This window comes from Alligator mississippiensis, chromosome 1, assembly GCF_030867095.1.
Source record: "Alligator mississippiensis isolate rAllMis1 chromosome 1, rAllMis1, whole genome shotgun sequence".
In the NCBI taxonomy this organism is placed as follows: domain Eukaryota; kingdom Metazoa; phylum Chordata; order Crocodylia; family Alligatoridae; genus Alligator; species Alligator mississippiensis.
The window spans coordinates 241,009,685-241,030,718 of NC_081824.1; the positions used below are offsets into that span (position 1 = coordinate 241,009,685).

General features: G+C 47.3%; 1 long non-coding RNA gene across 1 annotated transcript; it reads right to left on the bottom strand.

Moving 5' to 3' along the window:
• Window positions 1-1,188: 1,188 nt before the first annotated feature.
• On the bottom strand, window positions 1,189-14,148 carry LOC132247680 (uncharacterized). The gene is made up of 2 exons (XR_009458966.1): window positions 7,869-14,148; window positions 1,189-4,542 (listed from the first exon to the last, which is right to left on the bottom strand). It is a non-coding gene; the product is annotated as an uncharacterized LOC132247680 (long non-coding RNA).
• Between the last annotated feature and the right edge of the window lie 6,886 nt (window positions 14,149-21,034).

Genomic DNA, 21,034 nt, shown 5'->3' on the forward strand with positions numbered 1-21,034 from the left:
GCACACCTGCCAAAAAGGTTGGCCTCCTACTGATTTAGACTATGAGTTGCAGCTGTCAGGAGAAGGATTCTAGATAGAGGATTTACACCTCAAGTGTCCCTAGTAGCCTGAAGCCTGGACTATGCTGACACTGTAGGTCAGTGGATCTCAACCTCTCTAGTCTCAAGGCACCTGGGTTTATCTTGTGAATGATGTGTAGATATTTGCATACCTAACTGTGCTAATATACCATTCAGTATCCCACAGCACCCTTAAAAGTATCTCAGGGCACCCCAGGGTGCCACAGTACCTTGTGAGAATCACTACTCTAGAGCAAGGGTGCTCAACCTCCAGCCTACTGGTCAGATCCAGTCTGCAGAGCCATGTCGTCTGGCCCACAAGGCTGTCCATGGATCTGGAATTTTGGTGGGGGGGTGTTGCCCCATGGGGTCAGGCCAATGCTCAGGATCTCAATATTGTGCTGTTAGACAGAAGGGCATGGTGTACAATTCCACATACACACACACAAAAATCAGTTAGGCGCACACTCTAGGTACATACACCCCACCAGGTGCGCGCGCGCGCACACACACACACACACACACACACACACACTACCAACTTAGGCACATACAAATCCAAAATTACCAGCCTAGATGCATGCACACCTATCACCAATTCAAGCACCTACACACTACACACACCAAAAATTAGACAAAAATCAATTGCCAATACCTGCACACCTAATACACATACACAGATCACTAATTCATATATCACACACACAATGACATATATATATATATATATATATATATATATATATATATATGTATGTGTGTGTGTGTTTGGGGTACTTGGGATACCTGGGGGAAGGTTAAGGTGAGAGAGAAAGCGTAAGGAGTGACAGTTGCCAGAACCGGGATTAGAACCAATAGACTCGAGAGAAGCTGGCTGAAGGACTGAGGCTTGGGGTTACTTAAGGTCAAGTGGCGTCAGGGTTACTTGAGGTCACTGGTGCAAGGGAAAAAACCCAGTGGCAAGGAGGAGACAGCCAGGAAAGAGAGAGAGGCAGAAAGCTGGGAGCTTGGGGCTGGAAACAGACAGCTGGGAGCTTGGGGCTGGAAACTGAGGCAGGAAGCTGGGAGATCAGGGGGCAGATAAGTGGTGGCAAGGGGGAAACAGTCAAGAAACAGACAAAAACCCAACTTGGGGTTTCAAAACACCAGGTTTATTAAACAGACAACACACTACACAGCCCCATGAAGTTATTGGTTCTCTCACACACACACACACACACACACACACACACACACACACACACACACACTTACTTACAATGGTAGCAGGAGAAAGAGACTCAGTGGAAGGGTTGGAGTCCAGGTAGGGAAGAAAAACAGAGTCCAAGTCCTTGGTTGAATAGAGGGTGGGGTGATAGCTACCTATCCAAGCTGGAAAGGGGTCTTTGTCCAGCAGGTGTTGTCCAGAGAGGGTCGCCGGCAGGGCCTCTGGGTGGATAGGTGGTGTGGCATGGTCCAGATGGAGAGGGCATCCCAAGGAGTTGGTCTTCACTACCCGTTTTTATGGGGCAGACTACCTATGATCTCCTATGGATAGGGCATGTCCAGGCAATGTCAGTCCTGCTCCAGAGGATTCCAGGTGTTCATACTAAGCATGTGCAGCCTTGGCACAATGGTGGGTTGCCTCATCTTTTTCTTGAATGCTGAGGGTGGTTCCAATGGCTGGGTTGTTGGTCCAGGTATTGGTTTTGATGGTTCGGTCATTCAGAAGGAGCTATTTTTAGACCTACTGCCATTGTCTCTCAAGCACCCTCATTCATCCCCATTCATTCAGGAACCAAGTTTGCCACCACCATGCTCCTGCTGCTGATAGAAGGGGTAGGAATGAGTCATAGGTTACAACATACAACAGGGCATGGGGACAAGATGGGAACCTGACACACAAAATGGATACTTGACATCACTCATGTCTACCCACATTTCAGGCCTAAATCGTACAATGTTAATATGAAACAATAAAACTCAATGCACAAATGATAGGAATACAATATAATACAATATAAAACAGTAAAAATCAATACAAACATAACAGAACACTTTTTACAATATATAAGAACGGGGCTTATTACAATAATAGTATACAAGAATTTATCTTAGCTTACCTAGTACTACTTGAAATCATTTATAAGGGATAGAGAGAGCAGAGAGAAAGTCAGAAATGGTTGGGGAAGGGGAGGGAATGCATTAAAAAAAACCAACAATAACTGGGGGTTTTGCTACAGGGGAGCAGTGGCAATTCACACTGCCATGGCTCCCCTGCTGCCAAATTTCCAGGCCCCACATGGCTGGATCAGCTTTCACCAGGTCAGCCCCATGCCGCAGAATTGAGCCCAGGCCCTGGGTAAGCCATTACCATACCCTGGGATCGGGTCCCAGCCTAGATCTGGCACACCTCATCCATCCTGCCAGGCAGAAATGTTCAGCACCACTCATCTAGAGGCTTTTAAAGTACATGAATCTAAAGGTTTGAGGCTTTGCACAGCAATATGTTAGGCATCCCAAGTGGGAAAGCCACCATATCTGCAGCAGTGAATGCTTAGCACTTTTAAAGACACCATATTCCCAAAGCTAAAAATAATTATGGGCAAAAGTTACTGGGACAAACTTTTTTTTCCCTTTTTTTAGTACATCAGTTCAACAAAAAATCCTAGTCTGTGGTATAGATTTATTAGATTAAGGTGATAGTTGTCAGTAATAATGGAGAAAATAAGTTTTCAATATTTCTGTTCCAAATTCAAGTCTGATCCAAAAATTTCATTTATAGAACATAGGAGTCAGTGTAGGTCCCTGAAAGCTATACTATATAACATCTTTGCACAGCAAAGCATTCAAAGGGTCCAAACATATCTTTGCACCGGAGCATTCAAAGGGTCAGAACATGCCTACTTTGTATCCATCCTCATCTGTATTGGACCTGAGATATGTCATGTATCTACATCATAAAATAATGAAATACTTTATTTTTCAGCAGTTACTAAGAACTATATTTTTTGGAATTCATTACAAGTGCACATTTTTAAATTGCTGGTTCTAGATAATTCACCAACGTGCAGCTGGAAGCTCTTCAAGCCTCTACTTTTTAATAAATCTTACAGTACTAGCTAAGTTACTGGGCTCAAAACTAGCTATGACTCAGGAAAGGAACCTTGGAGTCAACATGGACAGTTATCTATAAACGTTGGTCCAATGCATAGCAGTGACCAAACAAGTAGAGCTGTGCAAAGCTTCAGACCGCAATTCAGATTCAGAATAGATTCGGACGATTCGGAGGCTGAATCAGCATGTCTGAATCGAATCTCTGGCTGTTTTAGGCTTTCTGAATCGATTTGGAGCTTCAGAATCGATTCGGAAAAGATTTGGCAATTTGGAGATTCGGAGGGCTGTTTGTATGGGGAAACAGAAACTTACCAGAACGAGAGGGATCAGGGGGCAGGAGGGGGAGTAGGGGGAGAAAGACTGACATGTCTTGGTGTCCAGTGAGAAAGATTTCTCCCAAAACATCATAGTCAATATTGCCTGGATCTTAAAAAAAAAACCTTAGTCTTTTTAGGACTGCAAATGACTCCTTTCTAACAAGAGGTAGCAAAATATGTCTTTTTATCTTTATAATTGTTTCCTGTATCATAGGCATAAAAATACTGGTAGAGACTTAGTACAGAGACTTTTCCAACACCTCTCCTATGTCATGAAAATAGAAACTCATATTTTTTATTCATGTTTACTTTTTGTAACAGGGAGAGACTGCCCCTGTTACGGTAATGTCCAGGCAAAGCACCCATTTTTGTTGAACTTCCTGTTTGACCTGTGGAACTGGGCAACATATTGACTGTTCACCCACCCAGGACATTAAATACCCACTATGGACTTTGGTGAAGTATCCATTACTTGCTGACAGCGATGAGGTGTTTAATCAGAAAGAAATAATAAAAGGCTTATTTGCCAATTAAGTCTTCCCAGCTGGCAGCCAACAACCAGAGATTGACAACATCTGGGTGGAAACATTGTATAAAGGACTGTCGGTGTTATTAACACTTCCCTGAAAGGGGAAGAAGAGCCGAGGTTTTAGACACCAGAGATGGCAAGCAGCCTGCATGGAGGCACAGGTGATGAGAGAGAGATTAACCAAGAATTTCTTGTTGAAGCGGCGAGTGTTGGGGTATGTGGCCCATTGGAAGATGGACTGCTGATTCAGCCGGACGATTGCAGCTCTGTACAGATCCGCGACAGGGACTTTGTTGCTGTGAGTTGATAAACGGGGCAGGCTTGCAAATGCCCACCTGATGAGTATTCATTGCAGGACTGAGAAGTGAATCGGGAACTTGTAGGGAGAGCCGGCTGAGGGACCGACAGCTGGTGGCTAGCTGAGTTACAGTTCTTGTGAGCGGGCATTGCTGATGCTTGTTATTAAAACTAAGGAGCACTCCTCTCTTGTGTTGTCCCCCTTTAGTTACTCCCATCAAAGTCGTGGCAGGAGAGATTGACACTGAAACAAGGGAAGACAAAGCTATAACATCTTATTGTGTGCCCTAGAAGAAGAACATGCTCACACTTTTCTTTCTCTTCTTTTTATTTAACCTTTACCTGGTTAAGCAATGTGTTCACACTGTTGGACTCCCCTCTTCTTTACTAGTTATTTTCTTGCTGTCTCCAAATCTAAATAAGATAACTGAATAGCACTAGTTATCTTAAATACATTTATGCAGCCTGGTGACCCTGATCGATCAGATCAAGCAAATAATAAAAACTGACTTTTTTTACCATGACTAAATTACAACCAAAAAAAAAAAAAAAAAAGTAAAAACAACATGAACAAATTATGGGAAAGTCCTTTGTTTATAAGCTACTTCCAGTTCCACTTTCGATCTTAAATTTAATTTCCAACAAACTCCAGCTGTGCCCAGCTGACAGATCCTTGTTAATTATGGTCTATGGGTTTGATTTTTGTACCATTAAATGTTCAGTGAGTACCCAGGCATGGCAGCAGATGCCATTTTATGAGGTGGAATGAAGCAGTGTGTTCCAGCGTGGACACACACTGGACTCGCTCATGGTCGCATGGTATTAGCCTTGTTTTTAGGGTATGAAAAATACAGCAAGCAGAACTTGAGGCTCCTCTTGTTTTATCCACATTAGTTTGCCCAACCAATCACATATAACATTGTCATTTAGTATACAAATAAACTCTGAGCCCTTCTTAGCATGTGCTTTCCTGGTTTTCTTAATGCTATTTCTTCCTTTGATTTAGGACATATAAGTAGGCACTAGACAGGACAACTTTTGCCCTATCCCAAAACACCTAACCCCATCTGAAAGGATGGTATATGATGTGTTGGAAGGAAGAAAATTTAAACCCCAACTGCACCCTGGATGCTAAACTGAACCAGGTGTGTGCTTGCCATGTGGCCCAAATGACCCTCCTATTCTAAACAGGCTGCTTCCAGCTCTGAGACAGAAGGGAAGACAAGCACCTGTTGTATATCTGGATATGCATGTGACCCTGAACAACTGCCATAACCTAGTAGGGTAAGTTGTTGTCATTTCTCCTATGGGCTCTTTTTTGTTTGTGCTTTAGCTTCAAGCTGACTTGTGGAGAGCTGTGGTAGCATTTTATACGTGGCTGTTGCAGCCAGGATCTTTCTGGACTGTTCCTTCAGGAAGACCCCAACATTTACTTAGTGACATAGAAGTGTATTGCAAATACTGCTTTATGACCTCTGTGTATTCAAAGAATATGTGGGCAGGAGGTTTTTAATATAGTTTCATTCTTGCTCAAGCTGTGAATTATGGAGAAATGTTCTCTCATGGACAGATAAATAGTGGAATGTGGAGTGACTTGGCCATCTAATGAATCACTGTCTAAGGTAATGATATGTCAGTGTCAGAGTCATTGGAGGGCCTGTGCACAAGAATGTAAGAGTAAATGGTATCAAAAAGAGCAACAGTGGATGCATCTACACGTGGCTGTATGGCGCCTTTGTTACTGCACCATCATTCAGTATTTTCTTTTGGAAGTACTAAAAGGTGGCACAGTAACAGCCTGTACTGCACTGTGCTGGACACGCAGTTATTTTTGGCCACTAGTTTGCTATAGCAATGTGCTATAATGAGGGAGTGCATTGCTATACCAACATAGTGGCAGCATCACAGTTCTTGCCAATAGATGTTATGGCACCGTAGTTTCTTGTGTAGATGAGCCCATCAATTTACAAAGAAGTGGTAAGGAACCAGGGCCCAATTGCTATTATTGTAGTTTTGTTTCAAGAGGGCATATGGGGAGATCTGGATAATTAGAGACTAGTAAGCCTTACATCCCTTCCTGGCAAATGGAACTAACTGAAAGAACTACAGACACTCCTAGATGGACATGCCAGGATGGGGGCTTACCTGTGTATGCTTTCTGCAAATCAAATCCATGCTTCACTAATCTACCTGATTTTTTAAATTAGTCTAGAAAAGAATAGATAAAGGAGAACCAAGGAATGCTTATTTGGACTTGCAAAACATTTTTATTGTCCTGTACAAGAGAATAATAAATAAACCTAGTTCTTGTGTGCAGATAATTTTGGTAGCACTTTTGATATCAATATAAAACATACAGTTTACAAGATGTACCATATAAGTACTTTCCTATCAGTATAACTGACTTCAAACAAGGTGGTTATAAAATTTCAACAATATCCATCCCTAAAGTGTTATATTTTCAGCAGTACAAAAAGTATACAAATCAGCCCTCAGTTGTCACTCTGTAAAGGCCCTGGTGAAGAGATGGGAAGTAGAATAGAAGAGAAAGTTAGTAGTGTAGTATAAGGCACTTCAAAGAGACAGAACCACATGAGATGAATGGGTAGATAAAATTCACATACTGTCTAAAATACAAATTAGAAAAATCTGAACTATTCATATGTAGTACTGGGTTCTAAATTAATAGTATCAATGTAGGAAAAAACGTGGGCATCCTTACAGATAGTTCAGGAAGTCCTTCACTAGGGTGGCCACTAACACATCCCCAGAATATAGGACATCCTCTTGGTGAGGGGCGAAACCATTGCCCCCCTTGGCCAATCAGTGGCAAGGGGTGGGGCCACCACAAAAAGGCCACCTCCCTTCTTGGCTAGCTTGGAACCCTGCTCCTCCTGGCTGTGCACCACCCTACCTCCAGGCACAGGCAATAGAATCATGAGGATAACTGGTTGACATGTATTTCCACCAAGGAACTGAAAAACAGGACTTTTTGCAGTTTGTTCCTCATTCAGAAATAGACAGGGGACAAAAGACTTAAAAACAGGTATAAAACAGAATCAATGGCCACACTACCCTTCACCAAATGTGTAGTAGAGTTGTATAGCAAACTAACTGTTAAACTGAATGAAGAAAGGATGGTGAATAATACAATGATATTATAATGTATACCCGTAAGCCAGTGATTCACTCCTCTATGGAATATTAAGCTCAGCTCTGCTCACTCCGTCTCAGTAAGGAGAATAAAGAATCCAACTTCAAAAAGAGGTTGTGATTAACCAACCTTCTGATTAAGGTGTTCACAATTAGCCTGACTGTTCTCACTGAAGTTAATGGGAAAATGTCAACCATAATCAGTGATATGAGGCTAACCCAACACCATCCAATTCACATTCCCAAAAACTAAAAAAACCCATAAGTATTTATTGAAAGGTACAGCAGAAAGAAAACCAAAGTGGGTTTATCCTTAGCTGAATTACCCACTATCTTTGAAAGGTCCAATCAGCTTCAATATAAGATTGATGGCAGAAGAGACACAACACTGTATCCCAAGGCAAGGCTGACACCTACCTTTCAGCTGATGCTGTTAATACCTATCTCTGAAGCAGCAGTGTTCACTTATAGCTTATAGAACTTCACACAGGCAACTGCTAACAATGGCATCACTGTCGGCTCTGCCTCCAGGTTTTTCCCCAGGGCATGGCAACCTTTTATTTCTTTATCTTTGTCTTTCATTCTCCTGGGAAGAAAGAGTGAAATGCATTGAGCCACACTCTTTGCCCTTTCATTGCAACACATACATCCTTAATACTCAGTTTAAGCCCAGTACCTGAAGCTTCCTTTCTTACCTTGCTGTGCTGCTTGTTGCTTTGGTGAGGCTATTCCAGTGTGAACAATTTATATTCTAGGGCAGAATAATGATCTATTTGTTTTACTTCAATATGCTGCTCCAGTTGCTGCTAATGTTTCTTTCACCTTTTTTACAACTATGTTTATACTACTGGTAGTAACTCAATGCTGAGGAGGGTGGTCATTAGCCTTGGAATTTATAGTCATTCCCACAGTCCTGCAGCAATGTTTCTCCAAGGTCAAGCATAATGTTCTTTAGCTCAGAGCAAAGCAACGTGAGCCAGTGGCAAGGAGACATGCTTCCAAAACTGTGGGCATGTATGTTAATGTTGGCTACTGTGGGTATGTCTGTGCTGCAGTCACTGCTGAGATGGAAGCTTTTGCAGACATACCCGAGCAGAGTACTGCCAGTAGTGCAGCTAAAGCTGCCCAGAGTTCAGTACAGACTGCACAACCTACCCAGGAAGTTGGATAAATATCTAAGCAATTAGCCCACACTGAGCTTTCATGCTGGTGGAGCTGGACTGGCAGCAGCAGCTGAGCTAGTTGGTTTGAAGTTAATTCAGGTAGGTCTACACTTGTAGTGACTGCAATGTCAACATGCCCAGTGCAGCACAGTGTCCCGGAAGCAGGGTGTAGGGATAACCATGCTCTGCTGCATTTCTAGACAAAAGGTCTCAAGAGTGACCTGGAATTATTTTTAAAAACCCAAATTAATTTTAAGTGGCCAGCCCCAACACTGGTATCTGGCTATGCATTCTCCACTCTGCTGCCTTAATTACTGGACCAAACATCACCCCAAAATCACTTGGCGATGCCAAACAGGAGTGAACAGGCACATCTGGCTAGTGCAGGGGTATTCTTCTTTGGGTGCCTACTGCCAGGACATGATGGTCCTAGCTCTGATAATCCCTTCCAGGACAGTCCATGGGAGTAAAGGGAACCCCGTGCGGATGAGAACAAAACAAGCTTGACCCTCAGGGTCACTTGAGAGCTTTTCCTTTAGGGTAACATATCAACAACCTTGAAACACAGCACTGTTTAGTCTAGTCTCATTGCTGTGTCTCCAGTTTCGTGGTCGGTTCCCTTGGTCACTGAATCTCAGGTATTTTATATTATGAAGCTGTTAGACAGTGACTCAGCTGAAAGACAAGGCGTGTTATTAACATCAGTCCCAGCTCACTAGGACGCTGAAAAGATTGTCCTAGACAGTGGCAACTTCTGGATTCCTGTGCACTGACACTGTGTTACACTGGGGAGAGGCATCTCGTTTGCTAGGTGCCTCTAGGATTCCTTTTACCAGAGACCCCCAAGCATTGACATGGCCCCTCGTCTGATTTAGTATCAAGTGAACTTTTAATAGTAATCCCTAGGTTTATTACAAGTGTTCTTCCTTGCAATACGACCCGGCAAGCGGTTCCTTCAGGCGTTACAGCAGTGACCTTTGGTGGTACCGGCCTCAGACCCTCTGCTAGGTGTGTGGGATATTAGTTTCTGGATGCCTCATTGTTCAAACAAGAAGTCCAAGGCTGCTCCTGTCTCTCCAGGGTGGCAACACAGAAGACACACATGTTCCTTTGTTTGTCCATCACTTCTGTAACTTATCCCAAATTGTCCAATCCTCTGGCTCTGTGCCAAGCATTCCTTATATGGTGCACCAATCCTCTGGCACTGTGCCAGGTACATTCCTTATAGGGAAACTGCTGCCCTTTGCTCGCCCAGTGCCCAATCACACCACTCACATCTCCCAGTGCCACAGAAGGCACTCTGTTCAATTTTGTTGCTTAGCTCTGGGAAGGCCTGGACCATGACTGAGTTATGCTAAGGCTTTTAGTTTGCCCGCTACAGGTGCTACAGCTGTGCCATCCACAGGATACAGCATATTAGCCCCCGCCTCCTCCCCACACCAAACACACACAGCAGTGCTGTAGTGTTAAACTTCCTGTCTTGTCAAAGCAAAGGCCTCTTAGACCAACTGAATAATAACTAACATTGCTTGGTTCTTCCATAGCACTTTGCTTCTCTAAAGCACTGGCTGGACAGTGATACATGAACCCTCCTCGTCCCCAAGAGAAACAAATTGTATGTGGTTCCTCATCACTGACATGGGGGCAAATGTCTGAAGGGATGTCACTCATTGATCCTTGCTCTGATCTACAAAAAATTGGACTGTGGAATATGTCAGCAACTTCCTATCTTTGTGGCCATGACCCCGGTGTTGAGTCCAACACTGATTCCAGCTAGCGGAGTTTCTCAGTATAATCACAGATACAGAGCTATTCTCTGTAATGGGCAAGGATGATCTCCAAACCTAGAACTTGTCTTTCCTGCAACAACCACCAATGAGTGAAAAAAAAGAATACAGCTTTTCTCTCATCCCCTCTCCATGGCACCAGTGACAGGGAATGTAGATCAGATCTTTTTTATAATATCTTTGTCAGGGATCTAGAGCTGGTAAAAAGCATCATGTGAATGTGTGGCTCTGTGGAATACTAAAGGAAGCAGTTCTGGCACAGACTGCTAGTGTCTCGTAAGTCTAGTTCAGGCTTGTTCAACATATGGCCTGCGCTGGTCAGTCCCAGGTGGCACACAGCTCTGCTGCTGCCTCTGCTGGCTGATGCCAACCCGGCCTCTTCCCATCCCCAGCAGCACGTGAGAAGCCAGCACAGGGGGCGGGGCCTCGGCAGGCAGGGTCCTGGCGTGACCTCTGCAGGGCAAGGCAGTGGGAGCTGGTGTCTGCCAGACCCCGCTCTCTGGGCTCGCAGCGCTGAGGCCACCGGGGCTGCGTGCGCAGGCCACCAGGCACCATGGTGAGCGGAGCTGTGCGGGCGGGCAGGAGGCTACAGTGCAGTGACCGCTTCGCTCCAGCTTCCCTCAGGCAGCACCGGCTCGTGGGGCTGCGCTGCTCGAGGGATGGAGATGTGGAGCTATTTATTTCTCCCCTTCAGTCTCTGGGGCAGTAGCTGGCTGGATGCAGAATGGGTCCCTCCTGCCCCTGCCCACTAGCAGCTACTGTGAACCTTGCAGTAACAGGCAGGGTTTCTCTGGCCCAGGACAGAGGGTGTTTGAATATGGCTTGACGGCCCACTGGGTGATAAAAAGTTCATGATCCAGCCCCACATTCAAAAAGGTTGGATACTCCTGGTCTAGTTCCTAGATAGCTCATACAGTCAGCACATACAGCAAATTATGGAGTACACACAGCACTGTGGTGCATGAGATCTTGGACCACACATCCTAGAACCACTATAGGAGAAGTGGAATGGGGGGGGAACAGGGGAGTTAAAAGGAATCATAACATCCAACACCTTTCGTAATAAACATGTATTTACAGAGTGAGCCTCTGCTCAGTGCTGTCTGGTGCTCTAGGTGGCCACCAGGCTTGGTTGCCTTCTTCTTTGTCTGACAGGGGTTGGATGTCCTAGAAAACAGGATCCTAATTCTTTGGGTTTCCCAGTCTCAGACCTGGGAGGCTGCAAAGCTTCTTTGCACTCTGCACCTGGGGCTCTGGCATGGGCCCAGTTCAGGCAAGTTGATGTTTCAAAACAGAAAAAAATCACCTAGTTGGATGCTATTTAGAGTTCTAAGAACACCATATTTAGCAGGAGGAAGAGAACTTTAATCTGGGTGAGACTGACCCGAGGAGCTAGCCTAGACATTGCCTTTGCACAGACCCCCCATTCCTTCAGCTGGTAGAGAAGGGGGCTACTCATCTTTGCTGTGGCTTAGGCTGCCATGAGTATGTGCTTAGAACCAAAGCCTTAAAAGTGATTTCAGATATGGACAGGGGGCTTCTGCAAGGGTCTAATTTTCAAAGCCATTAATGGGTCAAGCCCTAGCTACAATAAAGGCAGAACTTTGGCTCACAGACAAAGTTCAGGGAAAGCATGTGAGAGCCAGGGATGGGGCATTCTTGGTCAAAGGAATCCTAGAATAGAATAAATTCTCAGGGTGCATCCAGGACCAATGCTTGAGGCAACCTGGAGGTGGGTCCTCCAGAGAGATGCTTTGGTATCTGGCCAGAGCATCTCTATGGTGCTGTTGCTGCTCCAGTACATGGGGCACACTCCCTTAGTATGCTGGGGTAAGCAGAAGTGGGGCAAGGCTGAGGCATGACCAGGACCTGGGTGCTGTCCCAGGTAAGTTATCAGGGACATGGGGGTGGGGGGTGTGAAGAGTGATGGGAAGATGTGGGAAGGATGGGTTTGTGTGGGGGTTTGAGCAGGGGCTGCCACACACCTGCCCCCCAGCTGCCCCCTTCAGCAGCACGGTACTGCCTGATGTAGGCTCTGTACATGCTGAATGGGCCTGGCCCAGCCCACTAGCACATGGCTTAGGACAGGACTGGGAAAGCCATGTGCTAGCGGGGCGGCCCAGGCTGGGTTGGGTCCATTCAGCATGTACAGAGCCCATATCAGGCAGCACTGTGCCACTGCAGGCTATGCCTGCAGCTGGGCCATGATCCAGTTGTCTGCTGCTGCCAGCGCCACAGGGTGCAGGTAGAGGGGAGGGGGCAGGCATGTAATGGCCCCTGCTCAACCCCTCCCCCAACAAACCCTTACACACCCAGCACTAGCAGCCAGCTAGGCTGTGCTTGCTGCAGCACTGCCTCATCCACAAGCTGTGCACATAGAATAGGCCCAGTCCAACCCAACCCAGCTCGGCCCGCTTTGCTAGTTCACATTTGGACAGGACCAGGATGCCTCCTGCCACCACCCATGGCTCTTGTCCAAAAGGTGTGTGCCAATGGGGTGGGCTAAGCTGGGCCCATTCTCCATGAGGGTGAAGCAGTAACGTGCAGCCCCAGGGCTGTGCTGATAGCCAGCCATAGCTCTGATGGTCTGGCAGGCTGCTGCTGCCAGAGCTGTGGGCTGTGCACTGCTGGGGGCAGCGGACATGTGGCAGCCCCCACCCCCAAACCCTGTAGCAGGAAGCCTCTTTCCCTGCCTGTCCCCCACTGTAACAAGGAGTCTCCCCTTCCATCAATAATTCCCCTGTTTGGATATCTCTCTTCTCTTTTCCCTCCCTTACTACAAGATATAGAATTATTTGGGTATTTTTCTTACACAGGTGTTCTACATTTTGTAGGTGTGCATTTATATCCCCCCTTATTCTATTTTGATATTTTTATCTATTTGTGTGCCATGGCATTTATATTTGATAGTCTTGTATTTTTATATTTTATACTCTTTACCCTGTAACAATGCTAGCAAGGGTGGGACTCGAACGACCGCCTCCCTGTATCAGGCCAGACCTGAATGAGTGAGTGGATCAGTAATTGAATGCATAACACAGTAGCTAGCTACAGTAACAAGTTAACCAGCTTGACACCTACCAAATAGCCAATGTAGCAGCTGGGAACTACCTGAACCTTCAGTATTAAAAAGGGACAGAAGCTCTAGTTTGAATTAATTGGAGCCCAAAACCAACTTTTGGGGCTGAATATTGCCAGATAGACCGCTCCCGGAGCCCTATTCATGACAACAATAAATTAATCAAAATTCATCAATGAACTCCCCAAACTGTACATACTCATGGATTTGACCCCGGGGTTAAAAGCTGCCATCCAGTAGCCACCAAGGGGCACATCCCCCAAGGGTCAACGACCCCTGGATTGGGCAAGCTCGAAAACTGGGAAGTCACCAAAGTCTGCCAAGGACAGATAAAAGGCAGTGAAGAGTGACCCTCAAATGCACCCTCTTGATCATCAACTTGACCAGCACCTGACCTGTCCAGCTAGAAGGACCAGCCAGTGATCCCCTTCTGGAAAACAACACCATGTTGGAAGAAGACTCAATCAGCCATCGACAGCAGACTCCAACGCTTGTGGGATAGGTATACTTGACTCTGGTGCTTCACAGATCAGATATTCATAGCTAGCTTGTGAGTATGAGTGTGAATCAGCCCCAAGATTTATGATTTGATTTCATCGCAACATTTCAATCTAATAAACTAGAATTTTAAGGATCGTGAGTTGGTCATTTGTAGCCAACAACCTGACATCCCCACCCATACACCCCCCACTCCGCCACACCCCTCCTACAAACCCCACGTACTTCACACCTACTCACATACCCCACACCACTCCCACATCAACCTACATACCACACACTCCCCCACACTCCTTCCTACCCCCTCCTGCAAACCACACATGCCCCCATCATGCACCAGCCTGCCCAGCTGCCAGACAGGACAGGAGCTGTGGCTGCAGGGGCAGCTGTCCCCACATCTGGGTTGGTGAAGGGGTCAGAAGGATCTCTAATTTTTCTATGATCAGAAAGCCAAAGCAAACATCAAACCATGTTCATTTTTAGAATTTATTTTATCATGATGATAGACGCACGGGTAGGCTTCCAAATTACTTTAAAATAGTAAATATATCAATAAAACATTGGCCAAGTGATCTAGCGGTCTTTTTTTTTTTTTTTATTGTAGAAGAACATGGATTTGGGGGTAATTTAAAGAGTGAATTTGGGATTTTTTTTTTTTTTTAAATCAGAGAATTTGCAGTTTTTAAAATAGGGAACATCAGGATTCCTGCTAAATGGTTTGATGTTTGCTTTGGATTTATCATAGAACATTTAGAGCTTCCCCGACCCCTTCACTAACTAGGATGTGGGGACAGCTGCCCTGCAGCCACAGGTCTCATCCCCTTTGACAGCTGGACATACTGGATGTGTGATGGGTGGATGTGGGGATTGCAGAACAGGGGTGGAAAGGGGTATGGGCCCCCCCATCTCTCCACAGGGCACAGCCCCCCCCACACACAGCACATGGACTGCCCCCCACCTCACAGGGCTCCAGCCCCATGTGGCCCACAACTCACCTGCAGCAGAAGTGGCCATTGGGGCATTCGGGGCCTCCTGGCACAGCCCCGCCACGCAGCACAGTGCAGCGCAGCTCGGTCCTGGTTGCTCAACACCTGGCACTGCCTGTGCCATATCATGTGAGCCTGGCCTGGCTCAGCATGGTGCCAAGTGCCTTTGGGTAGTTCCAGGCTGCTCAGGCTGTCACCTGGGCCCCTGAGCCACTTGTGGGGACCACCTGTTACGCCAGACCTGGTCCTGTATGCATGGAAGCAGCCTAGCCCAATGGCGCATGGGGCCCATGAATGCAGGACCTGGCCTGGTGCAACAGGGAGTCCCTGGGAATGGTGCAGGGCCCTGGGTGACAGCCTGAGAGGGCTGGAGCTGCCCAAAGGGCCCGTGCAATATGGCACAGGCAGTGCAGGTGCCAGGCAGCCTGGGCCGAACCACGCTGCACCACATTGCCCTGTGCTGCATGGGGGGGGCTGTGCCAGGAGGCCCTGAGTTCCCCAATGGCTACTGCTGCTGCAGGTGAGCTGTGGGCTGTGTGGGGAGGCTGGAGCCACGCAGGGGGGCATGTGGGCCCTGCACAGAGTGGGCAGAGGATCCACCCCTCCCAAGCTGCCCACCTCCCATGGTCTCCTGCACCCTCACAGGCCCCCGCTTTCAGCTCCCCTCCACCCCCAACTAACCTGGAACAGAGCCTGGGTCCAGGTTGCTGCAGCCTGCATCGCTGTTTGCTCTGCACAGGCAGACAGTGTGCTGCAGCATCAGGGCAAGGGACAGGCAGCTCTGGCTGGCTACCAGAACATTTCTTTGAAGGACCCAAGCCTCTGGTTGCCTCAGACCACGGTCCTGAACCGTGTCCTGCCCTGCCTCTTTTTTTTTTTTTTTTTTGGGGGGGGGGGGGGGGACGGAGAGGAGGCTGATACCTGGATATCCAGGTATCAAATTTTGAGCCCGTGCTGCAAATATGCAGTGTGGGGAATGTTTTTTGTTCCCAGCATGCCTCATGCCACATCTCAAACTGCTTTGAGATGCAGCAAGAAGCACCTGTGGGCTTGTCTAGATGCGTCCCAAGAGGCTGTGGGGGAGAGGGAGCGGGAGTGTGCGCAGACAACACCTACATCAATCCAGCCAGTGCCACTTTCCAATTCAAAGTTGCCCATGTTTTGGTAAGTACTGGTGGCCTATGGGCAGCAGAAAGGAGGCTGAGGTAACTTTATACTACTGCAGCTGTGACCAAGCAAACATCCTGCTGCCTGGGCCCTTTCCCCAGGTCTACTGAGGAACCTTGGGGTGGCTTAGGTCCACTCTATAGAGCTGTATCACAATCAGCATTCACTGTCCCCTTCTTTGGCAGCCTCATCATAGAGGCTAAGGACTGAATGGGCCACCAAGCTCAAACCCACATCCTGTTCCATGTTACCTGACTCTGGGGGGAAACCTACTCCCCTGCCCTGAAGCATCTACACTAGTCCATGGACTAAAATCTTTCATCATACTGAAGGCTGAGTGCATTGCTGAGGCCCATCTCTGCCAGGCATAACAGAGCTGGGTAGGGCTTGCAAAGGAGGGAAGGGGAGAGTTTTCTGACTGGCAGCCCCAGCCTTATGGGAGTTCAAACTGCAAGCTGACAGTTGTGCTCATGAAGCCACCTACAAACTAGACAACTTGTCATTTTCCTGTTTGTGTCCCCAGGGTACAAGACCATGGCTGCAGACATGTGAGTGGGCTGCTCTGGCTCAGCAGTGGGGAACAGACCCATACACTATCCAGCTGTTCTTGGAGCAGTGGAGAGGAGCAGCAACCTTCAGAAGGACTCTCCCTCCCATATTGCAATACAGCTGCCCTGCACAAGAGTTAGGACTGAGCTAGTTACTCAAACACTGGTGACTAGAAGAAAGGCTAAGAGGAGAAATGCAAGCCACAGCAACTAAAACACCTGGGTTCATGTTTATTTCTCTCCTGTGTCACAGGAAACCTTAAGTTTCTATATTTGAGCATTGATTATGAGCTGTTTGTGGCAGAGAAGTTCAGTTTTATACTTGCTTGTGAAGTTTGATTGAATTCACACACCCCTATTTATGGAAAGTGGTGCCAAAAAGATCTTCTACCCGTTTGGGCATTGGCTTCAGGGTAGGAAATTTATCCTCACTGCCAGTACATGGAATAGGTACATCAGCCCCACACCTCCTCTGTACCTGACCCTTATTTAAATGTGAGTGAAGTCTGTGCTACCAGGAGGGAGAAACTGGACACAGACAAATTTCATGTTGAAGGTCATCCACCTGGCTCTGCCAGTGCACAATAAGGTGACATGTAGCAACTCCATTAGTCCAGTCCTGGCCACCCTATCAGTGAAGCACCTTAGTTTTGAACAACACCATCACCCCAGGACCAATGAACCTTGTACCCAGCCTGCAGCACTCTGTTCCCCTACACTCATGCATGAATAGTCAAATACTCCTGGCATGGTAAAGCATCTCTGCTTAAACAGGAGACAAGTCTTGTTCCAAAGCACCCCCACTATGCTGCACATGGATTTCTTAATGCATGCATGCGTGCGTGTGCGTGCACACACACACACACACACACACCCCCATGGATTTAGCAAGGCCAGGTAGCTAGATGACACTTTGTGGAATGTCAAATGACAGACAGCACCAGTAGCATAACTAGGGGGGATGGGGCCAGAGGGGGGAAAAGAATAACCGAGGCAGCTGCCCTGGTGCCACCTTTAGGTGGGGAAAGGGGAAGGCACAAAAACAGCAGCAGCTGATAGCACTGCCACAATCTACACTGCAGCAGCCTGGCACTGCCCTGTACATCATGGCTACCCTAGGTGTGAAACTGCCCTGCTACATCTCTGGACAGCCCATTGCCATGCTCATTTCACTGCTGCTTTCACAGGTCTAGCCTGCTAGAGGGAAAGTATTTTCCTGGTTCTACATCTCATTAATTTTGATCCCATCATGACTGCTAGCTTTTTTGAAAGCCAGTAGTTCATTACACCTTAAGCCAGCTGGTGGGGAGCAAGCTTTTTGGCAGGCATGCCGCAAAATTAGCCCCACACCCTCCCTAAGCACCACTTCTATCCCCTTCTCTTACCCAATCTGCTGCTTGGCTCTGTTCCCTGTGCTGTGGTTCCTAACCAAGCTGCTGCTCTGCTTTCTGTTCCTTGCCCCTTCCGTCTGCCACTGCGCTGCCCGTCCCCTCCCCAGTCTGTAGCAAGCCACCCATACAGAGGCTCCTGCTACTGCAGGTTGGCCTTCTCTGCTTTAAACCAAGAAAGCAACTGCTGAGTTGCAGAACCCATATGATGCAACATTGCATTTAATATAAATCCTACAAGGTCATCAGACCCTCAGACCTTCCTCTCTATCCAAGACCTGATGCTATACAGAACAGCCTGCCTTTGATGAGGGTCACTAATCTCTATGCCCAAGGCTTGCTAGAAGCTGGATTATGCCACTCTGCCATGGTGAGCAGCATCTAAGAAAATTGGGCAGCAGACCCTCTGCCAATGAGCTGGTGTGACCAAGAGATAATAGATTCCATCCTATGAAGAAGAGGTAGCAGTGCAGTTCAGTAAGTGTAGTAAATAGGCATCCATAAGCTTGGGGAAAGGCCATATGGATGACCCTCTAGTGGGAAAAACTCTCACTGCCTCTCTGGGTGCATCTATATGTGCTATTAAAATTTGAAGTTTGCTTACTGTGCAATAAAAATACTGCTCAGTAAGCCTACCGCAGAGCACATCTACACATGCTCCCTCTTGGGAGCAGATTTGCTCCTACCCTGCTCTTCCCCCCTTGTAGCAGCCAGGGGGAGCTCCTGGGCTGGCAGGGAGCACAGGGTCAGTCCCCATGCACACAGGTTGAGGAGACAGCCGTCTCCTGGCCCCATGCACATGGGGACAAGCCTTGTGTCCAGCAGGGCTTCCCCATGCAGCCTGGGGCTGGCTAGGACCTGAGGCTTCCTCACAGCGGTTTCCCTGCCATGGCACCTTCCCCAACAATTGTTTCCAAGCCCCATGCCCTGATTGGCCAATTGGGGTACAGGGCTGGGAAACAGCTGCAGGGGAGGGACGTCCCATCCCTGTCCCTCCTGCCCCCCCCAGATTCACTGCTGGGGTAGCTAACAGTGAGCCCCCAGCTGGGCAGGGATTCCCCACTCAGCCAGGGGCAGCTGGGAGCTGTCCCACCAGTGGGGCAGCTAGCACCCAGCTCAGTTAGGATTCCCCTCCCAGCCTGGAGCTCACTGCTAGCTGCCCCACCAGTAGCTCTCCAGCCCTGGAGCTCCTTAGCTCCCCACTTCTGTGGGGAGCCAAGAGCCCTACAGCACCAGGATGGGGGGCACTGCAGAGAGGGACCTGGTCCCTATGCTGAATCGGCTCCCAGATCCTGAGGGAGCCAGGAGCTGAGTAGCTCCAGGACCAGACCTCTTGCTGGTGTGGCTGACCAGGAGCAAAATTTGCTCCCGAGCAGCATTTACAGAAGCCCTACTGCACACTATCTAATGCACAGTTAGTTTAGTACTTGTATTTACAGAGATTGTTTTGTCAGCTCCAGAAATACTCAGATACCACAATGATGGTAGCTATACAGAGGGGTGCAGATTATATTCCACCTATTGGACACCTAAATGGTTTTAGGCACTTGCATATAATTCAATTCCATTTTGTTCAAATCCATGAAAAATCCATTACTGCATCAATTTTTGTATTTCTCACCTTACCCCTAAGTTTGAGTCACCTAAAAGAAACAAGGAGTACGAGGACCCACCCAACTTGTGCATTAACATTTTTAAAGAGCTCAAGCAAGATTGAATAGGATCGAACTTTGGTACTTAAGACCATTTATGCACCTAATAGCTAAAATAACATCTAACCCAGAGAGTGCAGCAGTGACAGAAGCATGAATTCTGGTCAAGCTTTGGAACAGACTACCTAGAGAAGTTGGGGAACCTCCATCCCTGGAAATGTCTTAACAGCAGATTAGACAGATACTTGACTGAGGTGGTTTAGCCAGGGATTATCCTGCCTTGTGAGGTCCCTACCTTCCTCTGATCCTATGAATCAGTAGCTGACATGGCTGGGGACATGATGCATATGCAAACACAGAATGTGACAGGGCATATCTACATGAGAAGCTACACTGCTGTAGTGATGAGATACGGCGACATAGCATCTAACAATAACTGTGCACTGCCAGAACTGCACAGTACCAAATGCATAGTCAGCGGCACACGTAGACACGCCCACAGACTGCCCAGAAGAGATTAGCCCTTTTCCACTTGCATTTCTAGCCACAGGAGGGAGGTGGGGGGAGCCTGGAAGCTCCTGCTAGTCAGTTTCTTCAGCATACATTTAAAAAGTGGAGTCCAGCTTCACCCTTCCATCATATCTGGCAATGAGAAGGGCAGAGAGGAACTAGCTCACCCAGTAGGGTCTAGCTCTCTCGGCCATATAGTGAACCAGGACGGACGTACAGTGATCAAGACAAGACTACTGCTGCTTGCAACAGGTGGCTGCTGCAAAGATAATGGGTCAATACCGAAATAACTCACATCTGGGCCTCAGCAGCAGCTCTCCTAAACTTCCAACCACCTGTAGGTTTCAGTGCTGTCTAAAACATCTTTCACACCCACAGGTGACAAGTCATGATTTGCAGGGCTGTAGTTGCTCAGGCCCAGTATAAGTGCTCCAAACATGGAAAATGAGCCCAGAGTATGTACGTCAGAAGACATCAATGGTAGAAGGTAATTAGAGCATAGAACCTTTCACAACCTCCATCCCTGCTTGAAGGACTTCACCTTCCAGTACTGTCCCTTTGTATAGTAAAAGTGTCAGGAAAAGTTGAAGGTCAGAGGAGGAATGAGCTGTGTCCAGCGTAGCACTGAATCTTCTTGCATTTATGCCATAATCACATGTCCCTCACCATGGGCAGAGCTAAGATTTTGAAAAGGGGGGGGGGGGGGGGGGTTCAGATGGTGTTGTGTATAAATCGCCTATAACATATTCAGCTAAAGAAAGAATCCTAGGAGCTTTACTAACATGCTAGGGGCCTACAGCTGTAT